The sequence below is a fragment of the Ptiloglossa arizonensis genome, chromosome 10 (genome assembly GCF_051014685.1).
Source record: "Ptiloglossa arizonensis isolate GNS036 chromosome 10, iyPtiAriz1_principal, whole genome shotgun sequence".
Lineage (NCBI taxonomy): Eukaryota > Metazoa > Arthropoda > Insecta > Hymenoptera > Colletidae > Ptiloglossa > Ptiloglossa arizonensis.
Window position 1 is genome coordinate 14,447,884 of NC_135057.1, and position 25,290 is coordinate 14,473,173.

General features: G+C 44.5%; 1 protein-coding gene across 6 annotated transcripts in view; it reads right to left on the reverse strand.

The window, feature by feature from the left end:
* The window catches only part of Plexa (plexin A), a 463,061-nt gene that overhangs the window by 388,626 nt on the left and 49,145 nt on the right, over positions 1–25,290 (reverse strand). Inside the window, exon 1 of one of the 6 annotated variants that reach the window (XM_076322384.1) lies at positions 13,796–14,066. The exons of 3 other annotated variants lie outside the window; for them this stretch is intronic. The gene's annotated coding sequence lies outside the window, so the exon portion shown is untranslated. Of the gene's footprint in view, positions 1–6,699; positions 6,784–7,467; positions 7,717–13,795; positions 14,067–25,290 lie in introns of those variants that run through there. 2 more of the 6 variants (XM_076322390.1, XM_076322389.1) reach the window with 2 other exon arrangements.

The window sequence follows — 25,290 nt, forward strand, 5'->3', positions numbered from 1 at the left end:
TCACCGCGGGCCTCGAGGCCAAGAACAAAACCAGGAATGCGATCGTTTCGAGCAGGCCCTCGCATCCCGTGGCGTTCAAAGCGCCCCGATGCGATGGGGCCCCGAAACGAGTTCCACGAAGAAGGACAAAGAGTCACCGAACGAACGACAGAGAGATACGCACAGCTGGCGCGGAACGGACCTGGACCACGGGGCCCCGAAGAAAAAGGGACGCTCCTCCTCGACGAAAGCTAATTTGACTTCGCACTTCCATCGGGGACCTGCGCGAATTTACACGGAGAACGATCCTGGCCCGGGGAGGAGATCTTTTTCGTGGATGGTTTGACGCGCGGTTCAACGGGTTTATGCTCTATCACGTGCTGGAACGGGTTAACTTTTCCTATAGAAAGAGAAGAGAGTTTCCGTACAAAGTTCAGTTTTTCCTACCTGTATAAGGAAAACACTGTTCCTACGTAAAGTTAATGTTTTCCTCCCTGTATAAGGAAAGTGCAGTTCCTGTATAAAGTTCGTTTTTTCTTCCCCGCATAAAGAAAGTACAGTTCCTGTATAAAGTTATTTTTTTTTTCCTGTATAAAAAAAAATAAATAAATAGAATTCCTGTGATACTGGTCAGCGTAGAACGTGATATATTTAGATGTAAAAGTGAATAATGTTTGCATGGAAGGATGAGCGCGATATGTATGGAATTATTGCGTGAGCGACTTTAGCTTTAAGTTTACGTTAGGATAATTAATGTAGCGTGGTGTGTGATCTAGGTTCTATGTAAAGTTCAGTTTTTCCTCCCTGTACGAGGAGAACACTGTTCCTGTATAAAATTAATTTTTTCTTTCCTGTATAAAAAAAAACACACACAATTCTTGTGATACCGATTAGCATGGAACGTGATACATTTAGATGTAAAAGTGAATAATGTTTGCACGGAAGGATGAGCGGGATATGTATGGAATTATTGCGTGAGCGACTTTAGCTTTAAGTTTACGTTAGGATAATTAATGTAGCGTGGTGTATGCTCTAGGTATTTTGTATACGGTACGGGTGAAGAGAGTAAGAGTAAGAGAAATGTGCGTGGGGTCACTTGCCACAGAACGTTAAGAGAAAGAGCATACGTGTATTACAGAGTGAGAAGAGAGTGTCCGCAGTAGAAGCGTGCGTGAGAGAATTAAACTATTGTGTTATCGTACAAGCTAATTTTTCTATTCGCGAATTGTACCCTTTATCTTATTTATCAGCGCGGTTCGTTGTTATCCACCCTCGTAATTCCTACGTGCAAAGTTAATTTTTTCTTTCACGTGTAGAGAACACACGGTTCCTGTACAAAGTGAATTTTTTCTTCCCCATAGAAAGTGAACACGGGAAGAAAATAAATATGCAAACGGCGGACAATTTATCGCACCTTCGAAATAAAGTGTTTAATAGCTTCTTTTTCGTGTACAACTTAAAGACGATGTTTGCTTGCTCGTTGCACCGCGCCTCGTCTCGAATTCTTTCTCTAGAGCGCGTTCTTTTGTCACCTCGCGCCGACTACGTCACAAAACAAAAGATATCCTTGGCCTGGACTCAAACCCAGTTACCTGCGCGCCGGTAACTAAATTATTACCGCTACACTCGAGATGATCTTCCAGTGAAAACGAACAAAGGGGAAAAGGGAAAACGTTCCGGGACGACCGAAATGGCGCGAGTTCGACACGATGCACTTTGCGTGCATATTACGAGTCAACGTATTGCACGGAAAGTTTCTTTTATTATTGAGACGAAAATTATCGACGGTGTCTTCCGAGTTTGGGGACTGAAAGTAGTTTTTTTAATCGTTTCTTTCCGGGGAGGACTCTGAGAGTACTTACAAATTTGTTTTAATCGAAAAGAATATGGTAATTCAACGATCGTTGAATTTTAAGAACGAGACAATTTTAAAGCTGGCGTTTATTTCTGGTTTTGTACGAAATCGATATATCGAATTAAAAGCGTATCCATTTTGTTAAATTTGAAGATTCGTTTATCTTTATTTAATTCAGAACAGATAGAAGGATTACGGGAGGTATATCGCGACGAATAAAAATTTCCGATCAAATGTTAAATAATATACGTTCCGTTCGAATAAAATATTACCCGTCTCCGGTCTTTGGATAGTTGCTCGATCGACATTTTTTTGTCCAACAATTATATCGATCGGAATAACGTCGACGTCGGAGACTGCTGCTCTTTTTATCGAATAAATCAAACATCGAAGAGAAACGGTTTCAAAGGGCATTTTTATCAATGATGCTATTATATATCCAGAAAAAGAGTTCGCGAAACTGTGTATCGGCTTAGTTGTTTTTATCGTCGGACATGAAACGTTCGACTACGGTTGCATCTCGTATTATTTTCGGCGCAAGACCGTTGTTACCGAGAAAACTGAAACATTTCGATCTGTACGAAGCTTATTCGCCAAAAATCTATTTTGTTTTCGATACGGTACAGTTACAAACTACCGATACAAATTGAAAAAAAAAACGAGCAAGGAGAACTCGCGCAAGCGAGACAGAAGTAGGAAAAACTGTTACGTTTCCGACAGGGTAAATTTACAAAACGACGATACGAATAAATAAAAAAAGGGGGGTTGAAAATTGCACTCGTGTCGGGCTCGTCGAAATTAAACACGAAAAACTCGTGCAAGGGTTTCGAACGCAAAGATACGAGAGAAACGTAATTTTCCTCGTTGTAAAGTTCAGACTATAGTATGTAGTTTATTATAATACGCAGGGATCTCGCGTATCCAGCAGTATAGCGACTGTGCATCTGAGAATACAAAAGCGAGATAAAAAAATATACGGTAATATAATTTGGCGCCAACGACGACAGTGTCTATATATGTGTCAATATAAATACAGTCCTTAAAACTTGTGGAAAGATGGCACCAACGACATCTAATAATAAAGAATAGAACTATAAACGCGCACAAGTACGACAGTGATACATATTGCGAGGTATAGCTCGAAACGACACAGAGAATCTATCGCGAGCTCACGGTCCGAGCGACCACAAGTAATTAATAAAGTGCACCGTTGTTAAAGCGTACACTGTTCAATTTTCTGGCTACTCCACGCAAATCCACCTACTAACGAAACTCAAAGTTCCCTGTGAACATCTGGCACACTCCAGATCATCGTTACATTCGTTCCCAAGATTCCTTTCTCGTTTCGGTGACTCGTAGGTAACGCGACATTATCGGAGGTAACGCGACACTATCGGAGGTAATGTTCAACGAACATTGGTGCTAATTTTGTCACGATACCGGTGACAAAATCGGTAACAACTCGAAGCGCGTTAATCTAAGCGATGGTTCGAGCGCGACGACGGGACTTGAAATCGTTTGAATTTTAAACCACTTGTGGCGTGCAGGGGGCCGCCGACCGGTCGAAGATTAATGGGCCGTGGCCGTCTCTAGGGAAACGCGTGAAAAAAAAAAGAAAAAAAGAAAAAATACCCAACCAACGGGTACTAATTGCTAGAAAATACAGAGCGAGGAAAACGCAACGGGCCCGAGACGCGCGACGATTACTCGAAAATCGCTGATAATCGTTACCACCGTCTTGGAAATTAGCGTTAAACTTAACGCGCCGTGGATAAAGTTGAAGATGTCTCGTTATCCAGCCCGCCGAAGAGATGAATTATTCATATAATATCGCAAACGCGGCTCCTCCGTCCGAAACCATTGAATAGCGCAAAAACAATCCCGGTCGGCGTAATTAATTTCCAACGGGAACCGCGTTGTTTTCGTTCGTAAAATCATCGACGCTCGAACAACGCCTCAACGAAGTGTGAAAAAAACCGAGGCGAACGTAACGCTTAGGGGAACACCGACGCGAAACGTTATTAAATATTCATCGAAACGAACCGGCCGATTGGAATTCGGCGATCGAAACGAAGGAACGAAGAGCGTGACTTGGTCCTCGAGTGGGGGTCGTAAAGACTCGTACGATAATTGATATAGTGCTCGAGGTCGTTTTTAACACTGTTCGCGTCCGTCCGTACGATGTGCCGAATATCGAGGACGTAGTTCGAGAATTTTTCAACCACACGATTTTCGAATATCGGGCACGGAATTCAACGTTTCGCAACATTCCTTTACTCGAGTTTCGATCCGAGATTCTTGATACTTTTTTGGAGAACGAATATTAATTAACGTCGATATGTATCTTACGTCGATATGTTAATTTTAAAGAAAAAAATTATGTGCCATCGAAAGTAGCTCGAGGTAATTTTCAACGTTTCCTAACTCGATGCAGTACGCGCAATATGGAGGGCAAAATTCGTAATTTTTCAATTGAACGATTTTCCATTTAAGACTTTTGATACTTATTAGAAAATAAATATCACATCTATGTATGTAATTCAGTAGAAAAAAATCGAGGCTATTTTAATATTTAGCATACGACACGCACGTCGGAAAACACTTGAGTGAATTTGGAGCAGGATTACTTAACAAAGTTACGAATCATAGATTCCAATTTCCATATTTTCGTGGACAGTTGCACACTGTACGACGATCAAAGTGTTACGATGTAAGTGAATAATACCCGTCTTGTCCCGAGACTACGGAGTTAGAACCGACTGGACTGGTCTCTCGAGATCACTTTTAAGATACAAGTGGTTTGGGACATTATAACGTACTATGTATTCTATGGACGTTAAATTTATCGTCGGTTCAAGGTAAACCTCTGTTGCGTGAATTTTATCCTACCTTTCGAAAAAGTCCGTTGTTCGTGGCTCGATGGATACGATACTCGAACTATTTTCCATCGACTTCGCTGTTAACTCGTACAATAATTCCTACACTCGGATCGAGCTGTCGGCGCGAGAAGTTCAATTTCGCTACAATTTAACAAGCCTGGTCTTATATCTCTCCTCCTCGTTTCTTTATCGAAAACGTTCAACGATTCCACGTAACGATCGGACCCGATCGCAATAATAACGGCAGCCGTGATCCGTGGTACGTTACGAACCAACGAATCGATTTCAGCCGCTGAAAGTCAATTACTCCTTTGTGTCCCGGAGACAAAGATTCTAGAGCAACGCGGTCGCGGAACCCTCGTTCTTTTTTCCACGCGCCGAACGACCGATTGCGAAACAAGGCTACGAGCGTTACTCGCAAAGGAAAACGAACGCGACGTTAACACATTGACCACGGACTCAGTTTTCTACGCTTAAGGATCTTCACGATATTTTTCCACATTTTCGGTGTAAAAATATAGAAACAATCGACCATTTGTCGACATATTTTTTACTTTGTAGTATTATTAGGTTGTTCGGGAAAGTGATTTCGTTTTCCAAAATGGAGAATACATATAATTTAATAAAACGTTTACATGCTTTAAAAAATCCTGTTTCGTGCGAAACTATGGAAACAATCGACAATTTGTCGACATATTTTTTACTTTGTAATATTATTCGGTTGTTTGGAAAAGTGATTTCGTTTTCCAAAATGGAGCATATATAATTTAATAAAACGTTTACACGGTCTAAAAAGATCCTGTTTCGTGCGAAACTATAGAAACAATCGACAATTTGTCGACATATTTTTTACTTTGTAGTATTATTAGGTTGTTCGGGAGAGTGATTTCGTTTTCCAAAATGGAGAATATATAATTTAATAAAACGTTTACACGGTCTAAAAAGATCCTGTTTCGTGCGAAACTATAGAAACAATCGACAATTTGTCGACATATTTTTTACTTTGTAGTATTATTAGGTTGTTCGGGAGAGTGATTTCGTTTTCCAAAATGGAGAATACATATAATTTAATAAAACGTTTACATGCTTTAAAAAATCCTGTTTCGTGCGAAACTATAGAAACAATCGACAATTTGTCGACATATTTTTTACTTTGTAATATTATTCGGTTGTTCGGGAAAGTGATTTCGTTTTCCAAAATGGAGAATACATATAATTTAATAAAACGTTTACACGCTCTAAAAAAATCCTGTTTCGTGCGAAACTATGGAAACAATCGACAATTTGTCGACATATTTTTTACTTTGTAATATTATTCGGTTGTTTGGAAAAGTGATTTCGTTTTCCAAAATGGAGCATATATAATTTAATAAAACGTTTACACGGTCTAAAAAGATCCTGTTTCGTGCGAAACTATAGAAACAATCGACAATTTGTCGACATATTTTTTACTTTGTAGTATTATTAGGTTGTTCGGGAGAGTGATTTCGTTTTCCAAAATGGAGAATACATATAATTTAATAAAACGTTTACACGCTTTAAAAAATCCTGTTTCGTGCGAAACTATAGAAACAATCGACAATTTGTCGACATATTTTTTACTTTGTAATATTATTGAATTGTTCGGGAAAGTGATTTCGTTTTCCAAAATGGAGAATACATATAATTCAATAAAACGTTTACACGCTCTAAAAAAATCCTGTTTCGTGCGAAACTATGGAAACAATCGACAATTTGTCGACATATTTTTTACTCTGTAGTATTATTAGGTTGTTCGGGAAAGTGATTTCGTTTTCCAAAATGGAGAATACATAATTTAATAAAACGTTTACGAGCTTTAAAAAAATCCTCTTTCATTTTCACCAAAGAAAACGAAATCACTTTCCGAACAACCCAATGCCAACGAGAGTACTCCGTTCTTGAGAACATGCGTGATAAATTCCTCGAATCGTAAAAGTAGAAAGTTTCGATAATTTGTCAACGTACCTTTTGCTTTACAACATCACCGAGAGAACTAATCCTACGCAAAATGTTACATCAGAGTCCCGTAAGAACTTCACAGAATCGCGGAGCAAGTGACCACCGGTAAGGTTCGACGCGTTAAGTCATCTGCACGCCGAAGACTCGCGTTCGATCGAAAGTCACACGAGAATCTCCCGTCGTCTATTAATAGAGAAGAGTCATAATCCGTGTAACGATCGGTATGTCAAAAATATCGGCGCAGAGGCCGCGCGACACATTCTTGCCGTTTTGGAATGCCGTTCTCGTCGAACCGCGTACGAGCCTCGGTTATTCTTACGAATGTTAAACACCGACCGGACACCGAGGAGCTCTGTGTACTCGGTGGCACTCGCGAGCAACGACCAACGATTCTTTCGATTCGTCGAAACACGGTATCGATATTCGATGAAACACCGACTACGAATAAAAAAACGAGAAAAAAGAAGCGTACCATCGGTCCACGATTTATAGAAACACTACCGAACACCTCTCGAAATAACGACGCTCGGTTTTATTCGGCCACAGGAAGCAGGCGACGCTTCGACTAAAATAGTGGCACAATTAACGCAACTATTAAAATCCCCGGTAGCTATTAAGGACACACTCCATTAAAAATGGATTAACGTTTTGTATTCAAATTACGGTAAATTATACGGAATAAAATCGGCTTATCGGAAAACCGATTGCAAACCCGGAGTGTGCGCGCGGGGAGGTGGTTAATACCGGGTTGGAAATAAATAAACACTACGTTACCGTCTTCCTCGTTAGTCACCCGGTCGTAAAATCGCACCGGTGCATCTATCACGGGATTCGTTTCGGAGACGCGTCGGTCGCTCTTTCGGAGTGTTTCGGAATCGATATCGCGCTCGCGGCGCTAATTGCGCGCGAAGAGACGCTTTTAAACCCGCGACGGACACTCGCGATTTATCCGATAAGGAAACACGTTTGAACTGTACGTTGGAAATACGATAACAACCGACACCGTGGAAAAAAGCAGCCGGAGATCGCGGTCGGTACCGTTGCGCGCACACGATGCCACGCGCGGGCTATGCAAACGCAGAAGAGGAGATACCGCGGAAGAAAACCGAGCGGGACCTTGCCGACCAGTGACTAGTTACTGAATCATTCGCGACGATGATCATCCGCGCGGCTGTTTGCCCGCGAGACTCATTCAGCCGTGTTCCGCGCCCGTCTTCTACTCAGGCTCGTACAGTAGCCGCCATAAATTTTCAAGCTCGTTCCCGGTAACGAAGCTCGAACACTCGAGGAAAATTCCTCGGTTTTTCTCCTTCGAGCTCGACCGTTTTATTTTTTCGAGAACGCGGAGCGGTACCGTTTAACCGCTCGAACCCCATGACGGACGAAACGCGAGCGGAACGCGACCAGGGCCGTGACGACCACTTTTTTCTTTCCTTTAGCGTTGTTGCACGGTACGAGTCACCGTAATTTACCACCTCGCGCGACTCCTCTGCTTTTAATATCGAAAAGACCACGACGAAACACGGTACTCTTTATCGAGTACAAAGAGCGAGCGGCACGGAGAACGACCTTGAAATTACAATTCTTCCTTCACGGACAATACCGGCGACGCGTGTTGCACGATTGTTCCAAGAAGTTGCAAACGATCGAGTACACATCGCGAGAGAGTTGGAAGCGTTACAGAGACGCAAACCGATATCCCCCACTTGGGTTGCGTTTACGCTCGATTGAAAATTACTCGCGGATACGAGGCAACTCGCGTCGGAAATCAACTTAAACGATTACCACCTACGATGTCATCGCGTCCGTACACGAGACGTCTACGATCGCTCGTACAAAAAACGTTTCCTTTCCTTCAGGTAAACGTGACTCGAAGATGCCGAAACGACGATGGAATTTTTTCTCTTTCAGTGGTTGCGCAACGTGGACCGGAATTCGTAGCGCGTTCGAGCAGGGGGTAATTCCACGCAAGAGAATGAGAGGAAATTTCGACGAAGATGAACAAGAATTAAAGTTAATTTTCTCGAAAACAGAGACGCGCATTTTTTTCTCATTTTCTCGCCACGTACTCGATTGTGCTAAGAATTCCTTTGGGTGTAAAATCGAGTACCATGAAAACGATAGAGTTGCAGAGAACGTTAACGAATCGGCGCGAGAATAAGCAAGCCACGAACGCGACACGTGTTTGTTGTACGTACTTGCACCATAATCTACACCACGAGTGGGACTCGCGGTTCGAAAGTACGGTAGTTATCTAATTCTCTTGTTACCACGACTATAGCGTACACGATAGGGCTTCTATGATCGAAGCAAACAGACCGATATGTCTCCATTTGCGAACGTTTGCGGCCACGATAACGCCTGTCGATGTATCGCCGAACATTTCGCATTGTTGGCGATCGCTTACTCGCCACTTGCAATTGAAAATTTATACTCCCGCGCGTATACGTGCACGCCATGCCGGTGGACGCGGTTACCAGGGACACGCGTTATGCCGCAATTGTGCCTGGAAATTGATTAGCCCATTCATACTTTCGGCTCGCCCTACCATCCATTCACGGTTGCTACGTGCCTCTTCGTTTAACGCAACACCGACGACTTTTCACCGCGGAACGTACACGCGCGTAAGTACACTGCCGACCATAAGTTTCGCGACCGTCTGCCCGCCAAATTGGAAGGAACACACCGCCCCGCGACACGTTTTGCAAAATCTCTGCACCGAAACGGAGCAACCGTGTCTTCGTGAATATAAAATTGAAAATTAGATTAAGAGAATAATTATATATAAAAGAAAATTCCTCGACTATCCGGCGCGCGACATATTTTCGATAATGTACACTCCGAAACGGAGTAATTTAGTCTTTGTGAATTTAAAATTCGTAATTGGATTAAGAGAATAACCAAATGTAAAAGAAAATTCTTCAACTCTGGGGCGCGCGACGTATTTTCGATAATATACACTCCGAAACGGAGTAATTCAGTCATTGTGAATTTGAAACTCAAAATTAGTTTAAGAGAATGATCGAATGTAGAATAAAATTCTTGGGAATATTGCGGAATATTTTACATTTGTCTAACTCGCGTACCGGTGTTCTTTTCGAAGAACACTTTGGAAGAATAATTTTTTCGCCAGTGGTGAATATTATTCGAGTAACATTACATTCGGTGCTAGTTTACGATACTTAATTTTTCTAGTCCGTAATATTTCCAAGTTGCGGTCGATTGAACTAATTCGGTTACCGCGATGTTTCGTCAACAAGATTGTTTACGAAAGCTTACGTTAGTGTTGTTTGTCGTTTCAGAGTCCACGCTGTGCAAGTGTCACAGATATTATTGGATACACCTAGCTGCAGGTGTTCTATTTATAAGACGCGTGGTAGCTTAAAAAGAAAAATGATTTTTCTCCCCCTGGATAGCTCGTTTCTCCCTATAAATCGAACATTTTCGAATCTACGACACGGAAAATAAACATCGGTATCGGAAAAACGACGATTCGATACAACGTTCGTACAGTTTCTAGATTATCCCGTAGAAACCTGCTTATCGTAATTCCTTCTAGGACGCAGCCTGATTTATATCTCGGAGATTACGAATCGTACGGATCTCGTTTCCATCGAAACATTTTTCCACTTTTTGGACACTGGATACACCCACGGTTACTCGCGATACAATTCCCTCCCGGACGTTTAAACAATGATATACGATCGGTAGAAACTTACTTGTAATCTTGCATCGCTGTCGTTCACCACGGCCGGTTCTCTCTATTTTAATATCGCGAGATCTGTTGATTTTCAATTTGCGCTCGCATCAAGCTAAGTATGATAGATGCCGGCTAGCGGCCGCGAATATTTATGCTAATTTGTTAAGCTTCTCGATAGACGAGTTCACGCGGGGTACAAGCGGCTGAAACGTCTGAAAGCGTGACAGAGTAGAAACAGCGAACACATCGATCGTTGCTCGTGGATTATCGTCGTAATTCTCGCGTACAAACGACTCCGGCCAGCGGTCTCGCTCGCGATCACGGACTTGAATATTTACACTCGGTTACGCGAACCTCGAGACGCAAGTCTTCGTTAACCCTCGCCGAGCGGAAACTGGGTCATTTTTTACCCGTGACTGCTTTATTCATTTTCGGTGTTCGCGTCACGAAAGCTTATCGAGAGCCAGAGAGACTGTTCAACTCGTTAAACGCCGTGTCAGTTTTCCATACTTGAGGATCTATCTCTGTTATTTTTTCCAAATGCGGTGTAAAAAACAGTCGACGTATTTTTGATTTTACCAACGAGAGCTTTCTATATTTAAATATGTCCACGATGTTTGCCCAAAACGTGGCGTAAAGGTATAAATATTCGATAATTTGTCAATGTACTTGTTATTTTATAGTATTGCGAGAATTTTCGAAAAATTAGAATTTTACGAAACAGTAGAAATATTAGATAATTTGTCGATATACTTTTTATTTCATAGTATTACCAATGATATTTAAAAATTTACGAACATCAGAGCTCGTGTCTTGCAAACGTTTTGGAGCACTGGTCCCTAGTGACCACTATGGTGTTTAACGCGTTAACGCTAAAACCACCAATGGTGAATTCCTATTTCTAGGGGATTTCGTACGTATCTTCGAAAATAAAAGGGAGAAAAAAACGAATCGATTTGCAAATATAATTAACTTTCCATTTCGATAATCATCGCCGAATATTGCGAACAAAAGCGGCGTTAACAATTGAATAACTTTAAAGAGGAATTCAACACACGTTAAACGACCCCTTTGACAGTTTAGTGTTAACCACCGATCACCGGTCTCGATTGAATGTTTATCCGATTTTCCAGTGAGAGAATTTCGACAAAATCTACGCGCTGCGCGAAAATTCGAAAATATTTCTCGAACCGAGTGTACCGTGTAACGAAGCGAATTCTTTAGACCACGGTATTCAACAGGAGGTCCATTTAAATTGATCCACGCGAATGTCGTCGTCGAAATTACTCGCGATATCAAAGAATATTCCAGACAAGACTCGACGAGCCCCAAGGAGAACATCGTTATAAATAGCGGTGATTCGTGCATTCTTTATTATTATTATTATTATTTTTTTTTTTGTTCTAACATATTCACGGGGCACACGAAGTGTGTACGTATTGTAAGTTCGCGAAGAACAAAATCAATGACCTCTATTGAACAAGGTCACGGAAGGTGGAGGCGTTTCGAACACGTGAAGGTCATTGTTATCTTTCGAAACGAAATTATATACTTCAACGCAGCGATGTAGTTACACAAAGGAAAGTAACGACCTATAGTCGTCGAGGTTATACCGGGTCATTGATTTTGTAGTTCCGCGTGGCACAATGGCACGCAACAAAAAAAAAACGAAATAAAAAAAAAACGTATGCGCAGTATCGAACGGAAAAAGAGATCTGGTAACAGCGAATTCGAAATGTTTGAAACACATTGACGCGTAAAGGAATCGTGTCCGTTGCATAAATTCGCGAAATCTTTCGCTCGCGTTCTAAACGTTTATTTTGTACACGGTGTACTTTCGACGAGTATATTCGTATCGATCGATTAAAACGACACACCTTGGAAATAACGTCGAGTCGTGAAAAATTGCTTCCAATTTTCGTGGAATTACAGTTCAGGTCGCTCGTGTATATTTATAACGTTCGTATATGTAAAACCCACGAACGGTGTTACGTACTTGACATTGAAAACGAAACATCGAAACGACGACAAATACGACACGAAATGTATGAAAGTTTGAGTAACGTGTTCGTACGAATACGCAAATCATTCGCATAGTTGTACGCGTTCTACGTAAGTACACTTTGCTTTTTATTCGTAAAAAACAAGAATAATGTTCTTGGACGAAAGAAACATATGTCGAACTTTCCACTCCGTTGGCACTTTACACTCGATTACGATCACTCTGGTATTTAAGTCGATCGCACGAATAATATTAATACTTGTTGATAATATTACAACGTAACACTAACCCTTGAAAAGTGGTTAAGTAGTACCGAGCTCGAAAGGTCGAAGTAACCACGTATACGAAAATTATTCTCGATATTTGCCGAGTCCTTCCGCAACTGTTCACGGAAAGTTGTAAATAAAATAGCAATGTCACCAACCGTCGATGCTGACGATACGTTCTCGTATAACCCCAACCGAAATACCTGAAACGGAGGTCCGGCACGTACGCATAAACAATTCTCGGAATTATCCAGTATACTAGTCGAGCAAGCAACTTTGATCACGGAACAAAATTGATCACTGGCTAGAGAGAAACAAAGAAACAAAGACGAAAACGAACACGTCAGCCGTTATACGACTGTGCAACAATAATAATAATAGCGAAACGTGTTTCGCGATTACTCAGGGATAAAGATCACGGTAGTCGACGTTTGGAAAAATAATACTGTAATCCATCACTGCGTAAAAATATACCAAAGTCCACTCTCCCTGTTCAAAAACGCTCGAGTCGCAGAAACGGGAAAAGTGTGTCTTTTGACGATCGTAAATTTCCATTCGCCGCACGAAATCAAAGGGTTGAGGATTTCAAGGCGTGGTGAACGAGCGAGGAACACACTCGCGCACAATGATAAACGCTCGAACATTCTTGCCGAAGCAAACGGAAGCGCCACTTCGCGACAAGGATAAAACGCACAGAAGGTCACGTGAGGCTGTTCGAAAATCGAAAAAAAAAAAAAGAAAAAGAAAGAAGAAGTCAACGTCTTTCACTGACCATTCAGTGACCCTCGAGCATCGACAATACCGAGTGACTTTCGAATACTTTTCCCTCGCTAGTTGTAAAATAAGTCGCGCGTGCAATCGAAAGCATGTAATTTCGTATACGATCGTTTTTAAATCGTCGAGGGTAACGTACCGTTTCCACTGCTCGTTTGCGCCGCCAGTCGTCCGATAGACCGACTTTATCAAACACTCCTGCAACCGATAAAGAACGAAACGGAGCGATCCCGGATAGGAATCTTTCGAGAAAAATCTACGCAACGCGAACGAAGAACAGGAAGAAACGATCCAGAAACCTCGAGCATCGAAAGTTCACCCTCGTTTTTGCCCTTCCGAGGAATTAAGGTTATGTTTTACCTGTCACGCGTTCTTATTCTGCTCGGCGAGTTTCGTCTCACTCCGTGCAACCTCAACGGCCTTCTCGGCGACACACTTAAACATTATCCCTCTCGCCACAGCCCAGATTGTGTTTTTTCGTCGGTTCACTGGCACTACTTTGACACTCCGATTCTCAGCCGCAAAATCGTATCGAACAGCTCTCCACTCACGTGATCACAGAACGGCACACGCGCACGCGTCCTCCCTCTTGGAGCGACGATCATTCGGCGAACTGACCCAGACTGTGATTCAGCGCGCTGGAGAGAGTCGTCCGGTCGTTCCCGAACGCCGGGGACTCGCGAGTGCCGCCGGAAGGGAACGAACGCGCCCGAGCCTACACGGACCTGCACGGACCTGCACGAACGTGTCCGATCAAGCATGCGCCAGTCGAACGCTTATCCGACACCACGCTGCCGTCATGGTCCGAGGGGGTGTCGCGTGACCACGAAGTAGCGAAACACTATACTGTCTGGCACGAAGGCTATAGCCGTTATCTTCTTTCTTTCGTTCTTGATCGTGAGATTTACCATAGAGTACGAAGCACCGGAACGAGAGCGCGATTCGTTCGCTGCCTTCTTCGTTCTCGATCCTCCTCCGAGCGTTAACTTTTCGCTGCTCCTTTTTTCCATCGCGAATAGCAACGAACCCAACGGATGGGACAGAGGCAAATATCCCCGTAACCGGCGCGGTGCAACGCGGTGCAGCGCGGTGCAGCGCGGTGCAGCGCCGCGATGCAGCGTGACGGGTTTCACCGAAAGCGAGAGCGTGTAACCGTAGTTTCTTCCTAATCGGCGCGATGCGCGTTCTCACGTATTTTTCTCTCGTGGTCTCGCTGGAGGAGAAAGCTTCGAGGCTCCGATGGAATGCATACCGTCTCGTAGGCAGTAATACGCCCGCGCTCTCCGAACACGAGTCTCGTTTCGTACCGGCGACGTGGATACGCGTAAATACGGCGAGAGAAGCGCGAGCGAGCGAGCGAGCGAGCTACGATACATCCTGATCCAGCGCGCGCGATCGAGCACGAAGCCGGTACACACGAAGTTACGGCCGTTCCAGGCCGCGGAGGTGCTCTCCTTTGTAGATCGAGGTGTTACGCGATACGGACGTGTAACGCGATACATCCTTCAACACGAAGAAGCGTATACAGACCCGGGCTCCCTGGACATCGAGGAACTCTGTCGGGTCGCTCGCGCGTGAAGCGAAGGAATATCGCTTTTCGTCGAGCTTTCCTTCCTACGGTCGTCTCGCTCTTTCCTACGTCTTTCACCCGGTCCAGTTTGCGGTACCCACGATTTACGATTGCTCGCCCGTGAACGAAAAATCTCTACCGATACGCCACGAAATTGTCGTTCCATTTTACATATCGGAACCATTAATTATACTCTCGAAATGGACACCGTCGCATTATCTCGGTAATTGACCGGCAAAATTAATTGCATTTATTGGGCACGCGACCGCGGCGAGGGCGCGCATTACAAAACACTGAGCCAGCAATTTTGTTTATCTTCACTGCAATTTATATTCCCTCGAATGTAATATTTAAACGTCGCCCACCGCGCCTGAAACCCCGTCGTTGCCCACGTTTCGGACGACGATCGATGAAGCACCGTATAATTTCGGATCCTTCTCTTTCTCGTTTATCGACACGCGGTTCCCTTTTAACGCGTACAACAACCACGACGATCGTCTCCTCGTTCGCGTCTCGTCGCGTCGCGTCGCGTCGCGTCGCGTCGAGTCGAGTCGAGTCGAGTTGCGTCGCGACGGGCGTATTCCTCGAGTATCATTATCGTAACATCCGTTTCGGTCGTTGCGTCTGATAAGATAGGATGGGCGTATGCCGCCTACGTTCACCGGATGAATGAAAGCTGGACCGAGTCGTTCTCTCTCCCTTTTGATTTATTTATAGCACCGTGAAATTTTTATCCGACGGTGTATCACGAAATCTGTGAAAGTTCAAAGTACGATATACTCTTTCGTCGAACGATACAGTGGCGAGAATCGAAGGATCCCGTTCCTGAAAAATTTCGGGGAGAACCATCGAAACAACCATCGCGAATTAAACGTAATAATACGTTGCTGGAAATAATTTCGATCGGAGACTTTGACATTTCTATCGAAACCTTGGCTCGTGTTACGCTACTCGTATTCGTATTATTAATCGCTCCGAATGTATATTATTATCATCCTGAAATTATTCTCGGCTGGATACGCAATACGTTACCCCGTCGTAATGAAACTTCCAAAGCGTATCACGTACGCGAATAAAGTCACTCGAACGGATTGCTCTCTAATTATTCGGAGCAAGATGAAATCGAGGTATTATACTTTCGACTTTCCCGCGCGGTGCCTTTTGAAACGAACGTTCCTCGCGAATTTTAATTTCGCGAAACGAGCGCGTACAAAATACGCACAACCCGCGAAACGAAAGTTCTCATCGTTTGCGGATCGACGATCGAGTTGTTCCCAGAGAAGAAGAAACCGCGAGTTGTTCGAAAGGTGTACCGACGCGTTTAATGGTGCATCGAGTGCAGAAACCTCGAGTACGTATCGCAGCTACGTACCGAGGTGCAAAAGCTTCCCCTGGGCCACAGTGGCGGTAGAAAAAGGCTCGTTTAAAGTGTCCAAGGAGCTTTATGCGCGTTCCACGTGAGCCTACCTGTACAACGGATCAAAGAGACTCGGTGGAAGAGCGGAGGTTGGCCAGCGAAAGAGAAAGGAGTGCAACGGAGACGGAGAACGAGACGCGTACTACAGGATAGGTAAGAGAGATACGGTCGTTGGCCGGTTCGGGCAAGGCTGCTGGCAAGGAGAACCAGGGCTGTAGTTGCAAATAAAACAGACGGGTGCTTCGTCGACACCGCTGTAATAACGGAGTAGCTTCGATGAAATACGCGCGGAGTACTTTCGTTGTTTTCCGAACTCGCCGCGCGAACCGGTTCTTCTGTCCAAAGGGGTTGCTCGGTTGCGGGTTACCGTTAAAAATCCTTTTACGCGAGAATGCACGGGAGGGGAAAAAACGAAGAGAAAGAAACCGAGACGCGATTATTGTTAAAAGTCGGCCAATCGCCGCGCTCACGGTAGTCGACTATCGCGACAACGTCGATCGGGAGACAATTCGAATACGCGATTATTAATCCGTCGCTTGGCTACCGAAGTTACATCGACGAAACGAAGAAATAAAAAAAGAAAAAAAAAACCGACACGGATAAGCTACTTAACTCGAGAATACGTCCGAGTGTTTTTTGCTCGGCGGAGGATTGGAAATTAGAACGCGGTTCGGTATCGCGAACGTGAAGAAAAAATGAAAAGAAAAAAGAAGGGGAAAAAAAAAAGAAACACCGGGTAATGCGTATAATGACGATGAAAACCGTTCCACGCTTTCACGATAAGTGCTCCTCGGCATTAATCTTGCCCCGTCGCTCCTCATCGGACGGAATCAATTTATTATCGAGGCCTTAGGACGTTCCCCGTTCGCGTATTTCGAGGCGTTCCGGGCTCGCACGCGCTCGTTATTTTCAATTCCCCGTAACCGCGCGAATTTCGTTTCTTTCGTACGAATTACGCGCCGGCGACGTGTCGCGTAACTTCTCTCACCGAGGTTCTCGACGACGGTCAAGAAAGGAGAAAGTAAAAATCGCTCGCTACCTCGCGCGGATACGTATCGCCGCGTTAACGCGTCGAATGACGGTGACAACGATTCTCCAAAGCGCTTACGACACACCAACTCCGACGTATCCTCTTAAACGGCGTTACACTCGAGATACCGCAAGATAACGAGTGCATCGATATGTTATCGAAAATTTTTACTTTTTGCGCCAAGGTTTGAACAAACGTGGACATCCTTAACGCGTTGAACGCCACGGTGGTCACTTGCAACGTCTCGAGAAGTTTACGAGAAACGAAGCTCGATACTCGCAAACTTTCAAAGTTCCTATCCTGGACGGTACTGCAAATAACAATCAGAGGAATATTTTTACTACGAAGTAACAATCGCTCCAGTGCATCGAGGAATATTTTTACTCTCCCAGAAGCTCGCCAACAATGGAAAACCGTCGTCAGCGTTGATCAGTGAAAACCAAAAACCAAGTTGGCGGTGAACGCGTTAAATGGTTCCGTTCCGACGCGAGTCGATCGTCGCGGATTACGTTGGAGGGCCGCGAGTCGTCCCGAGCGATACCCTCTCGCAAAGAGGGCAATCCGTTCGGTGAGCTCGCGAGACGCAGAGGCAAGAGGGTATTACAGCCCTGGGAGAAGAACTCGCCGGTGCCGTTTCGCCGTATAATTCTGAGACGCGGAATTCTGTTCGGTCGTACGCTACGCGAGTATCCGAGTACCCCGAAGTATCGGTACAAAGGAACTCCAAGGACAAAAGGATAGTTCGCGCTGTAGCTTGACACGGGCGGATACGGAATCCTTTCCTTAAATCCGACCTGAAATTGCCGAGCTCGGATTCCAGCCAACGGTAGGAGGCATCGGGAGAAAATAACGCGTCCCGTACAAAGTGCCCCGACGAACCGAGCGAGGAGGCACCAACGAGGAAGAACGTTGCCGCGGAGACAGAGAACGAGCGAATGGAGTGGGGGAGGGACCGTGAGGCGCGCGCGGTGCCCACGGGGAACCGCGGTGGTGGGGAGAGAGAGAGAGGGGTAGACTCGAAGGTGGGGAGGAGGAGGGGATGGAGGATAAATCGATAAACGCCTCCTACTGTGTCCGCGCGGAGGCTCAATTAATGGAATAATAATGCAGACTATGCGCGCGTAGAAGGAGTTCCGTTACAAGATATCTGCTTGGAATTTAGCAAACAACAATTATCTCCGTTCACTCGTCCGTAACTTTCCCGTTGTCGCGGCGTTGTCTCCTACCTCCGGTAACTAATTCTCATATCGCAGATGGTACCGCCAGTTAAAACTTCTGCCTCGCGGACGAAGTTCATTCGTGCTTGACTTTCGACGGCGATAGGGGAGCATTCGGAAACTTAGACAAACGGTGACCGACCCAGAACCGACCAACTCTCCTCGTACGAGGGTGGCGGCGCGGGTAAGCGGACCGGCGGGGAGAACGAACCAACGAACGAACCAAGCGGTGGGGATGGGCAGGGACCGGCGGGACGAAGCGAGAGACGGGGGAGGGGGTCACAACTGACCTAGAAAACGGCGAAACAGAACCGTCGAAATACCGCCGGCTGCTGGTGCACGGTTCGCGCGGGCGCGCGGGCGCGCGTTGGCTTTTGTCCATCAAGAGATGGAATTCAGTTAGCGAGATTACTCCGGCTGACCGTTCGATTTCCTCTCCCGGAAATTGAGAAGAATTTCGAGTCGATAACGAGGTCGAACGGTTCCGACAACCCGTACCCGTCCCCCGTCGACCGTGCGCCGCGGCTATCGTAAAAATTGATATCTTTTAACAGGGATTACCAGACGCGAGTCGCATTCGTTCAGGTACGCGTCCCGCGATGCAACGAGGAGTTGCTTCTTCTTTCCCTCGATAACTGTCCGCGTTACGATTCTCGAGGTCGGGGGATACGTCGGGAAACCTGAGAGAGGATCGACACCGATTGTTTTTATTGTCGCGATGGATTCTAGCGTCTGTGGATTTCACGAAACGAAAGATCGTTGACGATGAAAAATCTCGAGCGGCGGGTACTAATTTTCAAACACTTTGCCGCGTTTATTGAAACTTTTTATTAGACTGTCGATGAGAATCGAGTCTGTGATTTATAAAATTCTATTTGACGTTGATTGGACGACTTTGCCCTACACGTGACACGGTACTCGATGCAGTTAAAGGGCAACGCGGAAACGTTTGAAAAGATTCTTCGTCTTTGAGTTGGATAACTCGCGTTTCCCCCGGGGATTGGTCCGATAATTTCGATTGGCGGGCAGTTCGGAATCACGACGGGGGAAAAAAAGCAATTATCGACATGCCGGCGGAACGAGCGGCAGCGATGATTCAAAACGAATCGGCCATGCACGACGAAAGATCCTAGGAAGTCAAGAGCGCGCGCATCTGTTCGCGGGGTTGAATTAAAAATAATTACTGTACGCCGTGAAACGAAGCGATAACAATTCGATTACGATCCCAGCACGATGCTGGGGTCCGCGCAGCGCGGACCTTTGCATCACGAATTTCCATTATCGAAATCTTTAATCTAGATCCGCTCTCGACCTACCGACGCTGATTTCATCTTTACACCCTTCGAGCATTCCGTTCCTGCGATTTAACCCCCGATAAATTCGCCTTGTTATAAACTCGCTCGCCCCGGCTGGCTGCTCGAGGGGGGAGGGAAGAAAAATTTCAATGTAAAAGAAGCGAAAGAGCAGAAAGTAATCCCCTGATTTCAACCCGGTCGAGAATAATGGCGCGGGCGTGTGTTTTCCTCGTCGAACGCGATTTAGAAAATATCGACTCGAACGATAAAATCGTTCGCGCGAGGAACGAGGGAATCCTTTCTGTAAATTTCGATGGTCGTTCTAGTCGTTGCGACGAAGTAGCGCGGATCTTGGTAAATATCCTCTCGTATCGATACGTGTCGCGATAATTACCCTTTCGACCGATCCGCGAAACTCTGTAAAGCAACTAGTCGTCGAGTCGTTTCGATTTTTGCAAACGAATAGTGAAAAATCGAAATTCGTGCGTTTCGTCGAGGGACCATTTCGTCTCGAAAATCAACAATGTTTTACAAGCCGTGGAAAGAGAGAAAAAAAAAAGAAATAGAATTGCGCGGGTAGCTGGCAAATTCGCAGCACGAAACTACGCGCAGGTATTGCGCTAATCGAAACAAACAGAGTTGGCAAACTCGAGCCTAAAAACCAATCGTTGTCGAGTTACGAAATAAAAGTACCGTTACTCGTTGCGGTATGAATAGATAATTCATTCCGCCCACCCAAATTGCATAATTCCACGTTCTATTGAACCACACGATACGATAATAACGAACAACCGGTAATAATAAAATGGCGAGTGTACGAGGAATCTGTAAGGAAAAAAGATAGGAAAAAAGAAAAAGAAAAGGAATCTCGTATCTTCTCGTGCAATTTGCAAATTATTGCGCAAAGTTACCGGATTAAACTTTGCTCAAATAATTCGAAGCTTCGCTGGAACAATCAACGACCGAGATTCGTTCTACGAAACGAGCTTCATCGGATTACAATTTCGTAAAGGCCTTCTAGCGTTGCTGTTTATCTTCGTATTACGGAAATTTCGTCAATTCTTCGCGTAAAATTGAACATGTTTTTTTTTTCGTTTAGATCAAATCGGCGAGTGGTCGAAAAAGCGAGTCTTCGCCAGTATTGGTACGAATGCAACGATGGTGTTCAGGCGTGCCAGACGTCGTTAGGCTGACGTTAGTTTTAAGGACTGCCATTGTATCGGTGCCGAAGGGTCGTTCGTTAGAAGGTTTTTGCCTATTTTCCTTTCCGTTTTTTTCAGATCCAAGCCAAGAGTCGTTCCCATCGAATTGCATTACTATACGTTCTCTCTATATTTTCGACTTTATATTCTTCCGTTTACAATTCATTGTACCACTGGCTACGCGAGATCCCTGTATATTATAATAAACTCAACTAAATCGCACCGGTGTACATTTTTCACATTTTCGACTTTACATTCTTCTGTTCACAGCTCGTTACACTACCGGTACATTGTACTAAACTTAACTGACTCGTATTGCTACACATTTTTGTACATTTTTCATTTTATATTCTATTTACGATTCGTTACGCCACTGTATACGTGAAATCCCCGCATATTGTACCAAACTTAACTAAATCCTATTGCTACACGTTCATTTACACTTTTGACTTTCTATTCTCCCGTTTACAATTCATTGTACTACCGTATACGAGGTCTCTGCACGTTACGATAAACTCTGTACCATAATCTTACAACAGCTCGGTCTTCGAGCGAAATCATCGGACCGAGATGATAACTCGAATATCTAGGAAGTATCGAATCGATGCTTCTCGCGAATTCAATCCGTACGGGAGACACAAAGATACGAGAATGGTCGAAAACATCGCAAAAATCCAAGTGGATCCTCGGTGCGGGCCTATACCGGAATTTCGAGAGTCGAACGAGGAGAAATCGGCGAATTTAAAAGGGAACGATACGTTGTGTTCTGATTGACGAGATCGTGAAACCTAGCCGGCAAAAAACCTCGATGCGACACGCCCAAAGAAAATCTCCCTCGCGATGTCGAAACGAGAGCGAGGAGCTCCTCGAATCGCGGCAATTCTACGAGTTCCAGTTTCTACGGCGTTACCTTAGCGCATCTACTCAGAGCTCTCATCCGTGGCAAACGGTTACGATTTCGAAATTCGTAGTTGTGTTGCACGGGCCTGCATTCTCTTAACGACGGTAATGAAGCCGTGGTCCTCTGTCGTCGCCTTTGACCGGGCGTTTCTCTTTGCAATTCCTTCGGTCGCGTTAAAATCGAGCAAAGAGCCTCTTCGTTCGTAACAAGGCCCCCACACCTACCCAAACACCGAAAACTTGTCCCGATGTTAATAAATCGCGGCTCGAAACGTTCGCTTTTGCATCGTATCTTGTAAATTTTAATATTATTGTCGTCGATTCGTTTCGATTGTACACGTAGACGCTCTCTTGAGAGAGAGAGAGAGAGAGAGAGAGAGAGAGAGATTAATTCCGTAAAATTTCAGCCTCGTTGCAAGTTTCACTGTAGAATCGGCGCGGTCTCGTAAGAAAATTGTGAATTTTTGCGTCCTCGAGTTGATATATTGTTCGATATGCTTCGAGGGTCCACGATTTATGTTTTTCCTCGGGTGCACGTGGATTTGTAGAAACTTGGAGGTAAAATATTGTTTAAATCTCGGTGAATCCGAGGACTTATGTTTTTGCTCGGGAGTACCTTGGATTTTTAGAAACTTGGAGGTAAAATATTGTTCGAGTCCTCGATGCTCCGTGATTTATATTTTTGCTCGAGAGGATCTATGGAAAGTTCGGTTATCGATACTCGAGGTACGGAAGGGTAACTTCGATTCGATGTTTCGATTTCGAGTATTGCGTTACACTCTACTCGTTATCGCTTCTCGCTTATCACGGTATCCCGGGTTACGTGTTTTCTTAATTTTTTTTACACGGTAAATTCACAGTAAATTCAGTGTAAATTCACGGTAAATTCACGGTAAAAAAATACACGGTATTTCTTCGCAAGAAGACTGGGATACGTAAAAAAGTAAGTGAAAAACGCGAGAGCGACGTCGATTGGTTACGTGTTTTCTTAATTTTTTTTACACGGTAAATTCACGGTAAATTCAGGGTAAATTCAGGGTAAATTCACGGTAAATTCACGGTAAATTCACGATAAAAAAATACACGGTATTTCTTCGCAAGAAGACCAGGATACGTAAAAAAGTAAGTGAAAAACGCGAGAGGGACGTCGATTGTCTTCCAAGGGACTTGAATCACTCCACTTGTTGCGAATATCAAAATGGGCGATTTTTCCGTGTAAATAAGAAATTCGTTATCTCGAAACCGTCTCGATCGGGGAGGTGAAATTTTACGCGGGGTTTGATTCTCCGTGTTTGATAGCCGATATCGACGAATCGATAAACGCTGATAGAGGGGGAGGAGAAATCGGGGAAGCACGGAATCGAATCTCGTGCGATTTGACGCGAAACGGGCTATCGAACGCGCGTGCATCGATACTCGGAAGGTTATGCGAAACGCGCGTCGCGACGTCGTCGTCGTCGTCGTCGTCGTCGTCGTCGTCGTCTGCGCGAGCAATGCGTGCGACGATCGCAAACCGATCGTATTACACGCGTGGCACGTATCTCGGCGAGAAATTGTCCCCGGGAGGAAAGAAACGCGTCTATGTTACACGAATCGCGAAAATTGTTACTCGTTGTAAATGCGAATTATGGTATAAATCGACTTGTTACGATACACAGGAATCTCACGTGTCCGGTAGTATAATAGAAGAATATAATAGCATATAATAGAATATTGTATTCTTCTATAATAGAAGAATCATAAATCGCCATCAAAATCATAAAATCAAAGTTGTAAAGAAATGTACAGTGATGCAACTCAGTTAAGTTTGTTACAATATACAGAGATCTCACCTGTCCAGTAGTATAATGAACTGTAAATAGACTAATGTAAAGCCAAAAATATAAAGAAAAATATAGCAATACTTTAGTCGCGTTCGTTCCAACGCTATTAATTGTTAACAAACCGCGTCTGGTACGCGAAACGATGGTTCTCGTCGATTCCTTGGCGCGAAGGATCGCAAACGAAGCGAAACGCTGACGCAACCGATTTTAGAACCAATTTCAACGTAATCGGAATCATCGATGGTATCCTGGTTGCGTAAACCCTTAATAGTTCGATACGGATGAACGTTGCTCGTCGTATCGAGAGCCAATAAGAGAAAGTCGACGATCGACGACGGGAGCGTAGTTTAAATAATATCCTATTCAAAAGTATCGACGGTTCGAAATTAAACGAACAACACATTCAACGAAAATGTTACGATCGTAGAGTATTCTCTCCATGGAAAATTCACCGAACTCGAAAATAACTCGAGGAGGCACTCGATAAATATAATATATTTCTTATTCCTTTCCCTCTGATCGATTCGCTCGTATCGATCGCGACCTTCCTTAAAAATTCAGCCACCGTTTCTATATCACCGTATCCTATTCAAAAATATCGACGGTTCGAAATTAAACGAACAACACACTCAACGAAAAAGTTACGATCGGTTGTCCAAGAGTATTCTCCCTATGGAAAATTCACCGAACTCGAAAATAACTCGAGAAGGCACTCGATAAATATTTTTCTTATTCTCTTCCCTCTGATCGACACGCTCGTATCGATCGCGATCTTCCTTGAAAATTCAGCGACACGTTTCTATGTCACCGTATCGACGCACCGAGCCAGGAAACGCTCCGTTTCGCGAAATCGGTAAAAACTTTTACTTTCACCGCATGAATCAGACTTTTAGCAGGAAGTTTTGGCCGGTCGCCAAGACCATTGGCCGGACTTCCACGGCTAGTGCAAGTAGTACAGATATTATTGTCTCAACGGTTCTACGACCTTTCCCGTGCCTCGATACAGAGAAACAACTCTTCGAGATCGCTATTACGGCAACGTTAGCCCCCGTTCGGTGTTCGTGTCCCTACGTAATCGTCGTAAAAGGATCGAAAGGAGCCACCGGGATTTGCGACCGCCGAACCACGGAAAAATGAGAAACGTATTACCGTTGCGGGCATCGCTGCGAACCGGTTCAATTTCCGCGAGCTCGTTAACCCTCGACCATTCGGAATAATTACGTCGATGAGCTTCTTTCGGAAGCTTTCGCGTTTCTCTGGTAATTTTCAATCCGTACCGCGTCCCGTTCGAGGACAAACTCGCTAGACTTTAGCCTACAGGGTGAACCCGAAGTACGAACTTCTGAAAATATTTATCATTTTATTTTATACAGATTGTTTGCTTTCTTTTTCGAAACCCTT